Below are 13215 nucleotides of genomic sequence, written 5' to 3'. Positions count from 1 at the left end.
GGGGGAGAGATGAGGCACACACACACACACTCCTGCCCAATGCTCCCTCTAAGCCGTGGAGTCTTGTGAGCAAAAATTCTGCTTTGTGAGCTCCTGGCATTAAAGTTGTGAGCGAGCAATTCGGCTACTGCTTAAGTTAGTTTGCTCTGGAGCCCTCCTTCCGGAGCCAAGGCAAAAATCTGTGAGCTGGAGGCTAAAAAGCTCTGAGCTAGCTCACACTAACTCAGCTTAGAGGGAACTCTGCTCCTGCTCCTCCATTTCTTCCCCACTCGGACCCATCCGTTCCCCCAAAATGCAGCCGTGTCCTTTGTGCTTTGAGAAACTGCGCGGGGTTGTTTTTTTTGCTAGGGTTGCCAGGTGGGGACTGGAAAATTCCTGGGGATTTGGGGTGGGGTGGGGGTCGGTGCTTGGAAAGGGGAAGGTTTGGGCACAGGAGGAAGCGCAGAGAAGTTGCATGTTGCTAAGTGCAAGGTGATGCACACTGGTACAAAAGAATCCCACCTTCAAGTCTAGGCTGAAGGGGTCTGAACTCGCTGGGACTGAAAGGGGAACAGATGCTGGGGTCCTAGTCAGGGATCCCTCTAAGCTGAGTTAGTGTGAGCTAGCTCACGGTTTTTTTGTTTCCATCTCACAGATTTTTGTCTCAGCTCAGGAAGGGATGGCTCCAGAGCAAACTAATGTATGCAGCAGCCCAATCGCTCACTCACAACTTTAATGCCAGTAGCGCACAAAGTAGAATTTTTGCTCACAAGACTCCACCGCTTAGAAGGGAGCATTGGTCCTAGTGTACAGCTCAATGAGAGTATCTACCCGGTGTGTGGCAGCAGTGAAAAAGGCAAACTCTGTGTTAGGGATTGTTCATGTTGAGAATAAAACGGGCCAATGTTGTCATGCCCCTGCATAGATCTAGGGTCGGCCTCGTTTGGAATTCCATTTACAGTTCTGGTCAACCATATCCCAAAAAGGACACTGCAGAGCTGGAAAAAGTACAGAGGAGGACAACCGAGATGATGAAGGGGTTTGGATTCATAGCCCGCCCTTCATTCTGAGTCTCAGAGTGGCTTCCAATCTCCTTTCCCTTCCTCTCCCCACAACAGACACACTGTGAGGTAGGTGGGGCTGAGAGAGCTCTTTCGAGAACTGCTCCTGAGAGAACAGCTCTGAGAGAACTGTGGCTGGCCCAAGGTTACCCAGCAACTGCGTGCCAAAGACAAAAATGAATGAGCCGGAGGCTAAAAAACTGTGAGCTAGCTCACGCTAACCCATCTTAGAAGGGAAGGGAACACTGGTCTGAATTTGCTGAGAACTGAGAGGGGAAAAAATCTTGGGGTGGTCGTGGAGAACTCCAGGAAAGGGTCAACCCAGGATGCTGCAGCGGTGAAAAAGGCAAAACTCTGTGTTAGGGATTATTAGGAAAGGGGTTGAGAATAAAAGGGCCAATATTGTCATACCCCGGTATAGATCTATGATGTGACCGCATTTGGAATTCCATCTACAGTTCTGGTCATCATATCACAAATAGGATATTGCAGAGTTGGAAAACGTACAGATGAGGGCAACCAAAATGATGAGGGGGTTGGAGGAAAGGGTGAAGACTCTGGGACTTTTCAGTTTAGAAAGAGAAGACTGAGGAGGTACATAACAGAGTTTTATAAAGAAGAAGAGATTGGATTCATAGCCTCCCCTTCACTCAGAGTCTCAGAGTGGCTTCCAATCTCCTTTCCCTTCCTCTCCCCACAACAGTCACCCTGTGAGGGAGGTGGGGCTGAGAGAGCTCTGAGAGAAACTGCTCTTGAGAGAACAGCTCTGAGAGAACTGTGGCTGGCCCAAGGTCATCCAGCAGGTGCGAGTGGAGGAGTGGGGAATCAAACCCGGTTCTCCCAGATTAGAGTCCGCGCTCTTTACCGTCACACCAAACTGGCCCCAAGATTATGCGTGGGATGAAAAGAATTGAAAAAGCAAACTTATGCTCCTTCTACCCAAAGACTAGATCTCGAGGGTATCCAGTGAAGCTGATGGGCAGTAGGCTCAGGATGGACAAAAAGGAAATACTCCTTTACACAGAGAGTGATTAAAATGTGGGATTTACTGCCAGAGGATGTCGTGTTGGACACAGGGATAAACGGCTTTCCAAAGGCAACATCGGGGGAAGGCCTCGGCCTCTATACCCTGTTTTTGGCCATTCAGTGGAATGCTTGGCCAGTGTGTGAGACAGGAGGCTGGATTACATAGACTGTTGGCCTGATCCAGCAGGACTGTTCTTGTCTTCTTATCTTCTTAACCCCAGGATCTCAAATGGTGCTCTGAAGCAAAGCTGGAGAGAGGGACAATCTGGGGACTGGAGCAGAAATTAGATGTGCAGCAACAAACGGCATTCCCATCATTTTTTCCTCACCCTCTCAGGCAGAAGTGGAAAGACGCCCTCGATGCCTTCTTCTTCATCTCCGTGTGGTGGAGGGGAGAGAACCACCATGAAGCCTGCTCAGGTAAGGAGAGGGTGACCACTGGGGAGGCGGGAATGGTTTCTCCTCTGTCGCAGGGCTCACAGAATCGGGCTCTTTGCTCTCGGTTCTGCTCAAAGCCTGTCTTGGATTCCGTGTGCAGAGAGGCCCCATCAGGGACAGTGAAACAATTCTGGTTGCCAGCCTCCAGCAATGTTCCCTCTAAGCTGTGGAGTCTTGTGAGCAAAAATTCTACTTTGTTGAGCTACCAGCAGTAAAGTTGTGAGCAAGCGATTTGGCTGCTGTGTAAATTAGTTTGCTCTGGAGCCATCCTTCCTGAGCGAGGGTGAAAATCTGTGGGCTGGAGGCTAAAAAACTGTGAGCTAGCTCACCCTAATTCATCTTAGAGGGAACACTGGCCTCCAGGGGAGGCCTAGAGCTCTCCTGGAAATCACAACTGATCTCCAGAATACAGAGATGGGGGCAGGCTTTTTGGCATCACAGCCCTGCTGAGGCCCCTCCCCAGATTCGGCCCTCTACAAGCAACACTCCCAAATCTTGAGGAATTTTCCGAAACTGGAATCAGCTGCCCTAGTGGAGGGCTGGATATTGAGCTTTGCTGGAAGATCCTCAGCCAAACCAAAAAGGGTTGTGCGGAGGTGTGTGTGTGTGTTGATATTCTCTGTGGAGCGCCTGGCAGAAGCCCACTTTGCAATTCTTGACAGCTGGAAGATGGCTGTTGAACAAACTTGTCACAAAAGTCTAGTAAGGTTCGCTTGTGCCGAAGGAAAAAGGTCCGGGGGTTCTACCGGGATCTGATGGGACAAAGGAGCAAGGCTGTTCTCCCTCCTGGAACAGAAAGGCCAGAAGTTCCAGAGCTGACTGTTCGATGAAATTTGTGTTATTTGTTTTAAGGGACAGGCCCGTGTGGCTCAGTGGCTGAGCATCTGCTCTTTATGCCGAAGGTCCCAGGTTCAATCCCCATCACCTCCAGTTGAAAGAACCAGGTTTGAAAGACCTCTGCCGGAGTCCCTGGAGAGCTGCTGCCAGTCTCAGTACGGAGCGTGATGGACCAAGGGTCTGATTCGGTATAAGGCAGCTTCATGTGTGTTCATAGGAAATTTTCATTCAACTTGTTTATGCTAAGCCTTTCTCCCTATTGGGGGACCCAATGCGATTGACATCATTCTCCCCTCCTTCATTTTGTCCTCACAGCAACCCTGCGAGGTAGGCGAGAGCGTGTAACTGGCCCGAGGCCGCCTGGCGAGTCTTGATTGCAAAGTGGGGGATTCGAACCTGGATCTCCCAGATCCTAGTCTGAGACTCTTAACTGCTACACCATGCTGGCTTCCAAAAAATATTTCTGAGATGAACCAAAGTTCGCTTTTCTCCTCCTCTGAAACTTAGTGGAGAGGCCAGTGGCCAGAAATTCAGTTCTGTGGGAAATCTGGGAGACAGTAATGTGGTTTTTCTTGATGATCTTTCAGCCTCTGAATCCCAGGGCCAAGAGGCAAGGATCAGGGGAAGGCCTTGGCCTCTATACCCTGTTGTTGGCTGTCCAGAGGAACTGGCTGGCCACTGTGTGAGACAGGGTGCCGGACTAGATGGACTATTGGTCTGATCTAGCAGGGCTCTTCTGATGTTCTTAGGAATGGGAATCCACCTGTTGTCCAGCCCAGAAATGCGCCCGGAGAGAGGGACGATCAAAATGGCCAACAACCTTTGTTTCCTACTTTGGATATAACTCTGTTTTTAATTTTAAAATTTAATTGTATTCATAAATCCACCCTTTTTAGGTCCTGTTAAAGTTGACTGTTTGCTTTTTATGGACAATCTAAAAACGAATTGGAGTGGTGGATGCCAGCCAGAAAAAAGGAGGGAAAAAGAGAAATGCTGACGTGAGGAATTCAGGGGGCAGAGGTTGGGTTAACCCCTGGTGGCCAGCTACTCTTCAAAGGCTTTACCATGTATTTACTGGAATCCTGAATGCAAAAAGGGCAGATAGCAAAATGAAAAGCTCAAGGGTCCGCATTGGTGGTAATTAACTCTGTTGCTCACGAAGAGCCACATTTGCCCTTTTCACTCACTCACACACACACACACAATATTTGGGGCTCCTAGTTTTTCTGGGGGGAGAGCCACAGCCCTTCACGTTTCCCCCTCCTTGGCAAATCAGCACGTGCACTTTGTGCTCTAATGTCCAGAATGCACTTGCTTCGGAATGTAGACTCCGTTGGGGCAACCACCATAGAGACTCTGACGGAGATGGATGCCAATCTCGACGCGACTCGTGCTGGAGATTTCAGCCAAGTCCCCTGCGAGGAAATGGATGCCTTCTCGGGTCCTTTGAGCCCAGTCCCTCTCCTTTCAATTCTGGTCATTAACGCCAAGTTATTTGGATTGACGGACATGATCATTCCGCTGGTATTTCAGAAAAACTGCTCGGCAGAATTGCTGTCCTCTGGGAGACTGGCCTGGCTTTCGTTAGGACTGAGCACAATAGAATCATAAAGTTGGAAGGGATCTCTGTGGTCACCTACTCCAACCCCCCTGGACAATGCGGGAAATTCACAAATACCTCCCCCTAATTCACAAAAAGGAGCTGCGGTGGCTCAAGTGGTTAAGATGCTGAACTGCAGGCTGTGGAAGGTCGGTAGTTCAGCAGCTCGAGACCCGAGTGTGCCGCATGACGGAGTGAGCTCCCGTCTCTAGTTCCAGCTCCTGCCAATCTAGCAGTTCGAAAGCAAGAAATTGCAAGTAGATAAATAGGGACCACTTCGGTGGGAAGGTAACAGCGTTCCGTGCGGCTTGGTGTTTAGTCATGCCGGCCACATGACCACGGAAACGTCTTCGGACAGCGCTGGCTCTTCGGCTTTGAAACGGAGATGAGCACCGCAACCCTAGAGTTGGATTCGACTGGCTTTCGAGCAAGGGAACCTTTACCTTTTTAATTCACAAAAACCTCCCCCTAACTCCCAAGGCCAGAAGTAGTTCTGGAAGAAGTGAATGTGGTTTCCCTCTTCTTTCCCTCACCTGACCAGCCCTCGCCTTCACACCCCTTTTTGCTCTCTCATATTGCTTTCTCTCTCTCACACACACACACACACTGAATAATGCACTTTCAGGCGGCTTCCAAAGCACTTCAGCAACTGTCTGCGAGCCGATGTTGCCATTTCACCCACTACATTCCAGTTGCAGAGCGAACTGAAAGTAGGTTGAAAGTGTATTATTCAGTGTGTGTGAAGATAGTTTCAGTCACTCCCCCAAGCGCTGGCTCTCCCTCTTCCACCCGTGGCCAATGAGTTCCCTCTCCTCAGGACATAACAGGAAAGAATCCTCATACTCTGCCGCTCCAGGAGGGCACGCCCTGGCTCTCCTCTCAGCCAAATACCAGTGTGCTTTTGCATACTCAACTCCTTCTCTCTTCTAAAGTACGTTCCTCCTAGAGGTCGAGCAAAGAGGTCGAAGGAGGAGGAAGCCAGGGCGGGCGGCAGGCTGGTAGCCCCCTGTGAGTTCTGGACGCTGCTATTCAGGAATCGTTTTAATACCCGAGTTCGGATTTGTTTCTCATGAACCAGTTTCCCAGTGATGGGAAGGATTACTTTCTTCTTCCTCCTTCTCCTCCAGGATCCGGTGTCCTTTGAGGAGGTGGCCGTGTATTTCACCCGGGGGGAATGGGCCCTGCTACGCCCGGCCCAGAGAGCGCTCTACAAGGACGTCATGCTGGAGAACTTCGGGAACGTGGCCTCTCTGGGTGAGGGATCCTTTTCTCCTTGATTCTCTCCTCAGTGCGGTTGAGTGTGGCGATGGGTCTTCCCTGTCCATAATGAGAAAGTCGCTGTTGAGGAAGGGTGTGGTCAGGCCCTTTGGGTACATAATTCCTTTTTGTCTACACATCTGGGAAGGGTTCGGGGTTCTCCATGCATGGACGTGAGTCTCTCTCCAGCTGTCTTTCGACCCCGTGAGAGGGCTTCAGAAAGGGCGCCAAGAGATGCTGGGTTGGCGAAAGTGGGTGGGTCCAAGCAGCGGCGTTTCCTCCAGGCCGGCCTTCCCTCACCCGTGCTGCGATGTGGCTGTGGAGGACACACGGATGGCTTCTCTGCCGGTGTCGTATGTTCTTAGCTCCCAAGCGTGGTGCCAGAAATGCCTAGATCAATTGTTCTGAGGGACTTCCAACGTCCACGTTGAGGGCTCTTTACCAGGGCCGGGCCAGGGTTTTGCAGCCTCTTCAATGGATGTGGGACTCTCTTAAGTCACTAATGAGCCCAGCAAATAGAAAAGGACACACGCTGAACTGAATCTGGGGAAGATCAGGCTTTGAGGTTGGAGGGTTGGGTCACACCACGATCTGACCACTATCGACTCAAGAGGAGGAGGATAGAGCTCCAGCACTAAAGTGAAGGGTCGGAGGAAGGGTATAAGGGTCTGCCCGTGGAGTCTCATGGGTCCTACTGCACCCCCTATTGCTCTGGATGAGTCTAGGTTTCCAGACGGATACTCTGGTGGGAGCTCGGAACACGAAGCTCCTAGAAATTCCTGAAAAGGTTTTATTTATTTATTTATTCATTCATTTATTAGTTTGATTTATATCCCGCCCTCCCAAAGGCTCAGGGCGGCTCAGATGCAGCAAAGCCGAGTGCAAAATACAATACAGTATATAATAAATAAAACATTTAAAATCACAATAAAACCTTCCAATAATATGGTGCTATACCTATATTAATCATTCAGGATGGGGAGAGCCCCCCCCCCCCCAGGTTTGGTGGCCAGCTGTCTCAGTAGCGTGGTCTCCCACTACACTGTCTCAACTTCTGCCAGGGCCCGCTTGCCCCCGTTCTTCGTGCCAGCCTCAGGAAGAGTCCCCACCCCCACCCCCGATTGTCTTCTGGCCCAGTTGAGGGCTGCTTGCCTACTCATAGGGGGAACATGACCAACATCCTGTCTCACACAGTGGCCAGCCAGTTCCTCCGGACAGCCAAAACAGGGCATAGAAGTCAAGGTCTTCCCCTTACGTTGCCTCCGGGCTCTGGGATTCAGAGGCTTAGTACCTCGGAATGTAAAGTTTCCCCTCAGCCAGGGTGTCTGTTGTGGGGAGGGGAAGGGAAAGGAGTTAGTAAGCCATTGTGAGACTCCAAGTGAAGGGCGGGATATAATCCCAATCTTCTTCTTCTCTGGACAGCAAACAACAGGGCATAAAAGCCGAGGTCTTCCCCTTATATTCCCTCGCCATTTCCCCTCTGTCACCGTGGCCAATAGTCATTGCTAGACATCTCCTCCGTGGAACTACCTAATCCCCTTTGAAAGCTGTTTATTCCTGTGGCCCTCACACTCCATCTGCTGGCAGCGAATTCCACATTTTAATCACTCTCTGTGTAAAGTAGAACTGGTTCTTATGAGAGGAAGTGCCAGTCAGGTGTAGTGGTTAAGTGCACAGACTCTAATCTGGGAGAACCAAGTTTGATTCCCCACTCCTCCACTTGCAGCTGCTGGATGACCTTGGGCAAGCCACAGTTCTGTCAGAGCTTTTCTCTCAAGGACAGTTCTGGAAAGAGCTCTCTCAGCCCCGCCTACCTCACAGGGTGTCTGTTGTGGGGAGGGGAAGTGAAAGGAGTTTGTAAGCTGCTCTGAGCCTCCAAGTGCGGGGCGGGGTATAAATCCAGTCTCTTCTCTCTTCTCACTAAGGCCGGGGGGGACCAGCAACCAGAGACTTTTTGTATTATATTTCTTTCATTATTTCTGTTAGATTTTGATACCTCTGACTTCCTTTGGGATTGGATTTACCACTGAAAAGCAGGGTTAAAATCAAAAGAACTAAGCATCCACTGATTCTTTTGAGGAAGGACTGAAAGCTCCCTGGGGGACCATTTCCTCTCCTGATCATTGGCCCCTCTGCCCATCCAATACTCCACCCCACAACTCTTCCTTGCCTGCTGTGCCTGCAGGGATAGAGTCAAGCTGGCTTGGAAGAGCCAAACTGCTGCATACGGAGTAGAATTCTAATGTTCTGCTCTTTTTTCATGATAAAAAGGACCCGTGAGCGCCAAGCCTGACCTGATCTCCTGGCTGGAAGGAGAAGATGAGCATCTCTTTCTCTTCTCGGCTGAAGAGGAGGGACTGAAAGGTCTGTGTTGGGACGGTGTGTGGCTTCTGCTTCCTTCCTGGGGCTGGTGGGTTTCTTCTGTGACCTTCGTTATCCTAAGAGCTGGTTCTTCTCTAAAGAGCTGGGGTGAGTGGTGAACGCTGAAAAGGAGCCTGTAGAGGTCAAAAAGTAAATAACTAAGCAGTCTGCAGTGTGCAGCAGTGTTTGAGGAGAGCCTAACTGGCTCGTGGTTTCATATTTTAGAAGCTCCTCTGAACTTCAGATCCATCAGTACACTATAAAATATCACGGGATCAGATTACCAACAAAGAGTTTTGAAAGTTTGTCTAGACACCAAGCTGTTGAGTGGTTGCACTCTCTACCACAGTTAATTAAATTTGTTCTCTAATGTTCCTGATCCGTTTTTCACAATGTTCATGACGAGTCTCTCTTTCTTTCAGACAGTGGTATGGGGAGAATTCAAAGAGAGGCGAAAAAATGCCTAGACAGTGCAAAAAGCTTCCGTTGGAGTGACAATCCTATTTCCCATCAAAGAGCTCATACAGGGGAGAAACCATATAAATGCCTGGAGTGTGGAAAAAGCTTTCGACGAAATAATATATTAGGTTTCCATCAAAGAACTCACACTGGCGAGAAACCATATAAATGCCTGAAGTGTGGGAAGAGCTTTTCATGGAAGAGTAGTCTAGCCTCTCATCAAAGAATTCACACAGAGGAGAACTCAAATAAATGCTTGGAGTGTGGAAAAGTCTTCAGTCACAAGAGAAGGCTTACTCACCATGAAAGAATTCATACAGGAGAAAAACCATATAAATGTCTGGAGTGTGAAAAAAGCTTTTCACGAAAGGATACTCTAACTTCCCACCAAAGAATTCACACAGGGGAGAAACCATATAATTGCCTGGAATGTGGAAAAGGCTTTAGTAACAGAGCAGTCCTTGCGTGCCATAAAAGTATTCATACAGGGGAGAAACCATATAAATGCCTGGACTGTGGGAAAAGCTTTCGACGGAAGACTAATTTAACTTTCCATCAAAGAATTCACACAGGAGAGAAACCATATAAGTGCCTGGAATGTGGGAAAAACTTTCCACGGAAGGATACTCTAACTTTCCATCAAAGAATTCACACAGCGGAGAACCCATATAAATGCCTGGAATGTGGGGAAAGCTTTCCATGGAAGGATACTCTAACTTCCCATCAACTAATTCACACAGCAGAGAAACCATATAAATGCCTGGAATGTGGGAAAAGCTTTTCACGGAAGGATACTCTAACATCCCATCAAAGAATTCATAAAGGGGAGAAATTATATAAATGCCTGGAATGTGGAAAGTGCTTTAGTAGCAAAGGAAGCCTTACTTGCCATGAAAGAATACATACAGGGGAGAAACCATATAAATGTCTAGAATGTGGGAAAAGCTTTCGACGGATGAATAAATTAACTTCCCATCAAAGAATTCACACAGGGGAGAAACCATATAAATGCCAGGAATGTGGGAAAAGCTTTTCACGGAAGGATACGTTAACTTATCACGAAAGAATGCACACTTTGAAGAAAGCATAGAAATTTCTGGATTGTGGAAAGGCCTTCGAGCAAAGAAAAGTAAATTGGACAATTAGAAATCAACCTTGTTTCTGTCGCAATAGTGCCTTTTTAGACCCTTTTGTTTCAGTACAAAAGAGAAAGATTCCAGTCTAGATATCTGAAGAAGTGAGCTGTGACTCACAAAAGCTAATCCCCTAACACAAATTTTGTTAGTCTTTAAGGTGCTACCATGCTCTTGCTCTTTTCTACTGCTACAGACTGACAAAAATGGCTTCCCATTGCATTCTATTTCATACCTTCTGTGGAATGTTAGAATTGGGTGAGTCTTCCTCTCCTTGTTGGGCGGGACATTCCCCCAAGTGGGAGCCACATGAGCCAATCATTCCGTACATGTTGCTCTCAATCTCACCCTTGATGTTTGCACAGATGAGTAAAGCAGTTGTAATAGATCGTATTGAGAGAAGTCCTGTAGCTCTGTACACCTTAAGCCCTGAAAGACTTTGCCAGTAATAGCCAACCCCTTGACGTAAACTGAAAAATTAAACAATGTCCAAAGGAGCAACTGCACAGTTTTCTGATATTAATTTTAGTTATGCTTTGAAAACATTTTCTGACTGCTTGTCTAAATGGGTCATTTATTTGACAAGATGTAATTGTGATTTTTACTATGTCGGCCTGTCATCACGCACTGTTAGAACTTGTATTAAGCAACAATGTTTGGATTCACCATTAGTTCAGCAGTTTATAGAAAACAATCATGCCTTTCATGAAAATTTACCATCCCTTTGGTCTTAACCAGGCATTGGAATTAAGCTGCTTTTTGTAAATTGCTACATGGTCCCTTTAATGTTAATTTCATTGAGAACCAGTCCCTTGTCAAGTCTTTCTCCTTTATGATGTATAAATGAGTATCACAGTTCTAGTCTTTTAGAGGCATACCAGCAATTTAAGATTATGGAGACTCCCCTTTATTTGTTCATGATACTTATTGTTACATGTAACATTTACTGTTTCATGGAGATATGTGTATCTTCCGTATAGAAAAGCTGTTTTGCTGATGCTTACCTTGGAAACTTATGACAAGTTCTTAAAGAGTATTTTAATCAAGTAACCTTTGTATATTCTTAGTTCTTTTAAAGTATTTTTGTAATCGTCGAGGTTCTTAATATCCTTGTCTATATTTAGCATCTACTGAGGAAGACTTTCGAAACGAAGGTTTGAATATCCGGAGTCTTCATCCACTGTAGACCTGTTGAATCATTGAACACATCTGTTGAATTGTATACTTACCTGTTGTATTATTAATTGAACTCCTTGTGTCTATGGTTGTGATATTACTCTTCATTGAGTTACCTATTAGTAAATTTCTTCAGTATTGTTTGCCTGTCTTAGTGTGCCTCCACAGTTTTTTTCTGACTTGCTATGACCCAAGGTTACACCAGCAGCTGCATGTGCAGGAGTGGGGAATCAAACCCGGTTCTCCTAGATTAGAGTCCACGCTCCTTACCACTAAACCAAACTGGCTTTCTGAGATATCTGAGAATTCCCAGTGAACCCTTCTCTGCTTAGCATTCAAAAGGAACTGTGGGTATAAGATTGCACCTTTGGGACTCCACAAGGCAGCTCCCCCACTGAACATAGCTGGTCTCCTTTCGCAATCCTTAGAGTCCGGTCCTTGAAGAATGAATTAAATCTGGCCAAGGCACATCCCCTGATACCTGCTTCCACCTCCAAATGCCCCAACAGGATGGCATCATCTACTCCCACCACCACCAGGTCTGATGTGGTGCAGGAACCGGGATTGTGTTGTGCAGAGAGCGATACACCACCCCCTGCCCATCCAGAAGACCTGTTGCTCTCTGAAGTTAGCCCAGCCATCTTCAACAATCACAATTCTATTCCCCGTGCCTTCTCTACCTTTAAATAAAAGCTGTTGGTTTGAATGCAGTTCAGGCTTTGAAAGGGGCATCCATGAATCTCCATAGAATGGGAGGGGGCATTGCTCAGAGGTGAAGCATCTGGAAATTCCCAAGTTCAATCCCTGGCATCTCCCTTGAAAAGGACCATGTAGTATGATTGGAGGGCCTGAAGCAGCCAGTAGCTTACCTCAGAAGGACTCCAGCTTTCCTATAAAGCTACACATTTATATTCTAGGGCTACAAGAAACTCCTGGGGGGGGGGGACCACGTACCAACACAGAGCAGAGTTGCAAACAGTGGTCCCTCTAGGCTGAGTTAGTATATGGTAGTTCACAGTTTTTAAGCCTCCGGCTCACGCATTGTTTGTCTCAGCTCAGGAAGGAGGCCTCCAGAGCAAACTCATTTATGCAGTAGCCCAATCACCTGTTGAGTTGACAACTGTCATGCCAGGAGCTCAGAGAGTAGATTTATGTGATTTGATGTCAGGGGACATCCCTTGGCCTTCCCTTTCTTTTTGTTTTGTAACCAGTGTTCCCTCTAGGCTGAGTTAGTGTGAGCCAGCTCACAGTTTCCTAGCCTCTGGCTCACACATTGTTTGTCTTAGCTCAGGAAGGAGGGCTCCAGAGCAATGTTCCCTCTAAACTGTGGAGTCTTGTGAGCCAAAATTCTACTTTGTGAGCTACTGGCATTAAAGTTGTGAGTGAGCAATTTGGCTACTGCATAAGTTAGTTGGCTCTGGAGCCGTCCCTTCCTGAGCTGAGACAAAAATGTGCGAGCTGGAGGCTAAGAAACCGTGAGCTAGCTCACACTAAGCTTAGAGGGAACATTGCATCCAGAGCAGCCCCGTAGCTAGGGAATTTTTTTTGGAGGGGGCCTCAGGGGGCCCGCCAGCTAATTAAATGAAAGTACGGTGCAGGTGGTAAGTTGGAGCACTTTGGGGGCAGCCCGGGAGGGAGGGGGCCCAGAAGAAACACTAGGGGGCCAGGCCCCATGGGCCCCATGTTAGCTACAGGCCAGCTCCAGAGCCAATTAATTCAGGGAGCAGCCAAATCGCTGGCTCACAGCTGTCATGCCAGGAGCTCAGAAAGTAGCATTTTTGCTCCCGGGAGTTCACAGCTTAGCGGGACCATCCTTTGCAACCCGCGCGAGGCTCTCCAAGGGTGAAAGCGAGGGAGTCCCCCGTCCTGGAGAGGCACGTGGGGGGGG

General features: G+C 47.9%; 1 pseudogene; it reads left to right on the top strand.

Annotated features, from left to right (window-relative positions):
* Positions 1-4706: 4706 nt before the first annotated feature.
* LOC107117370 overlaps positions 4707-13215 on the top strand; it is a 19183-nt pseudogene continuing 10674 nt past the window's right edge.

This window comes from Gekko japonicus, unplaced genomic scaffold, assembly GCF_001447785.1.
Source record: "Gekko japonicus isolate JY-2015 unplaced genomic scaffold, Gekko_japonicus_V1.1 scaffold636, whole genome shotgun sequence".
In the NCBI taxonomy this organism is placed as follows: domain Eukaryota; kingdom Metazoa; phylum Chordata; class Lepidosauria; order Squamata; family Gekkonidae; genus Gekko; species Gekko japonicus.
Note: the sequence above shows the minus strand (reverse complement) of the source record. Positions and strands in the feature narration are given on the sequence as shown.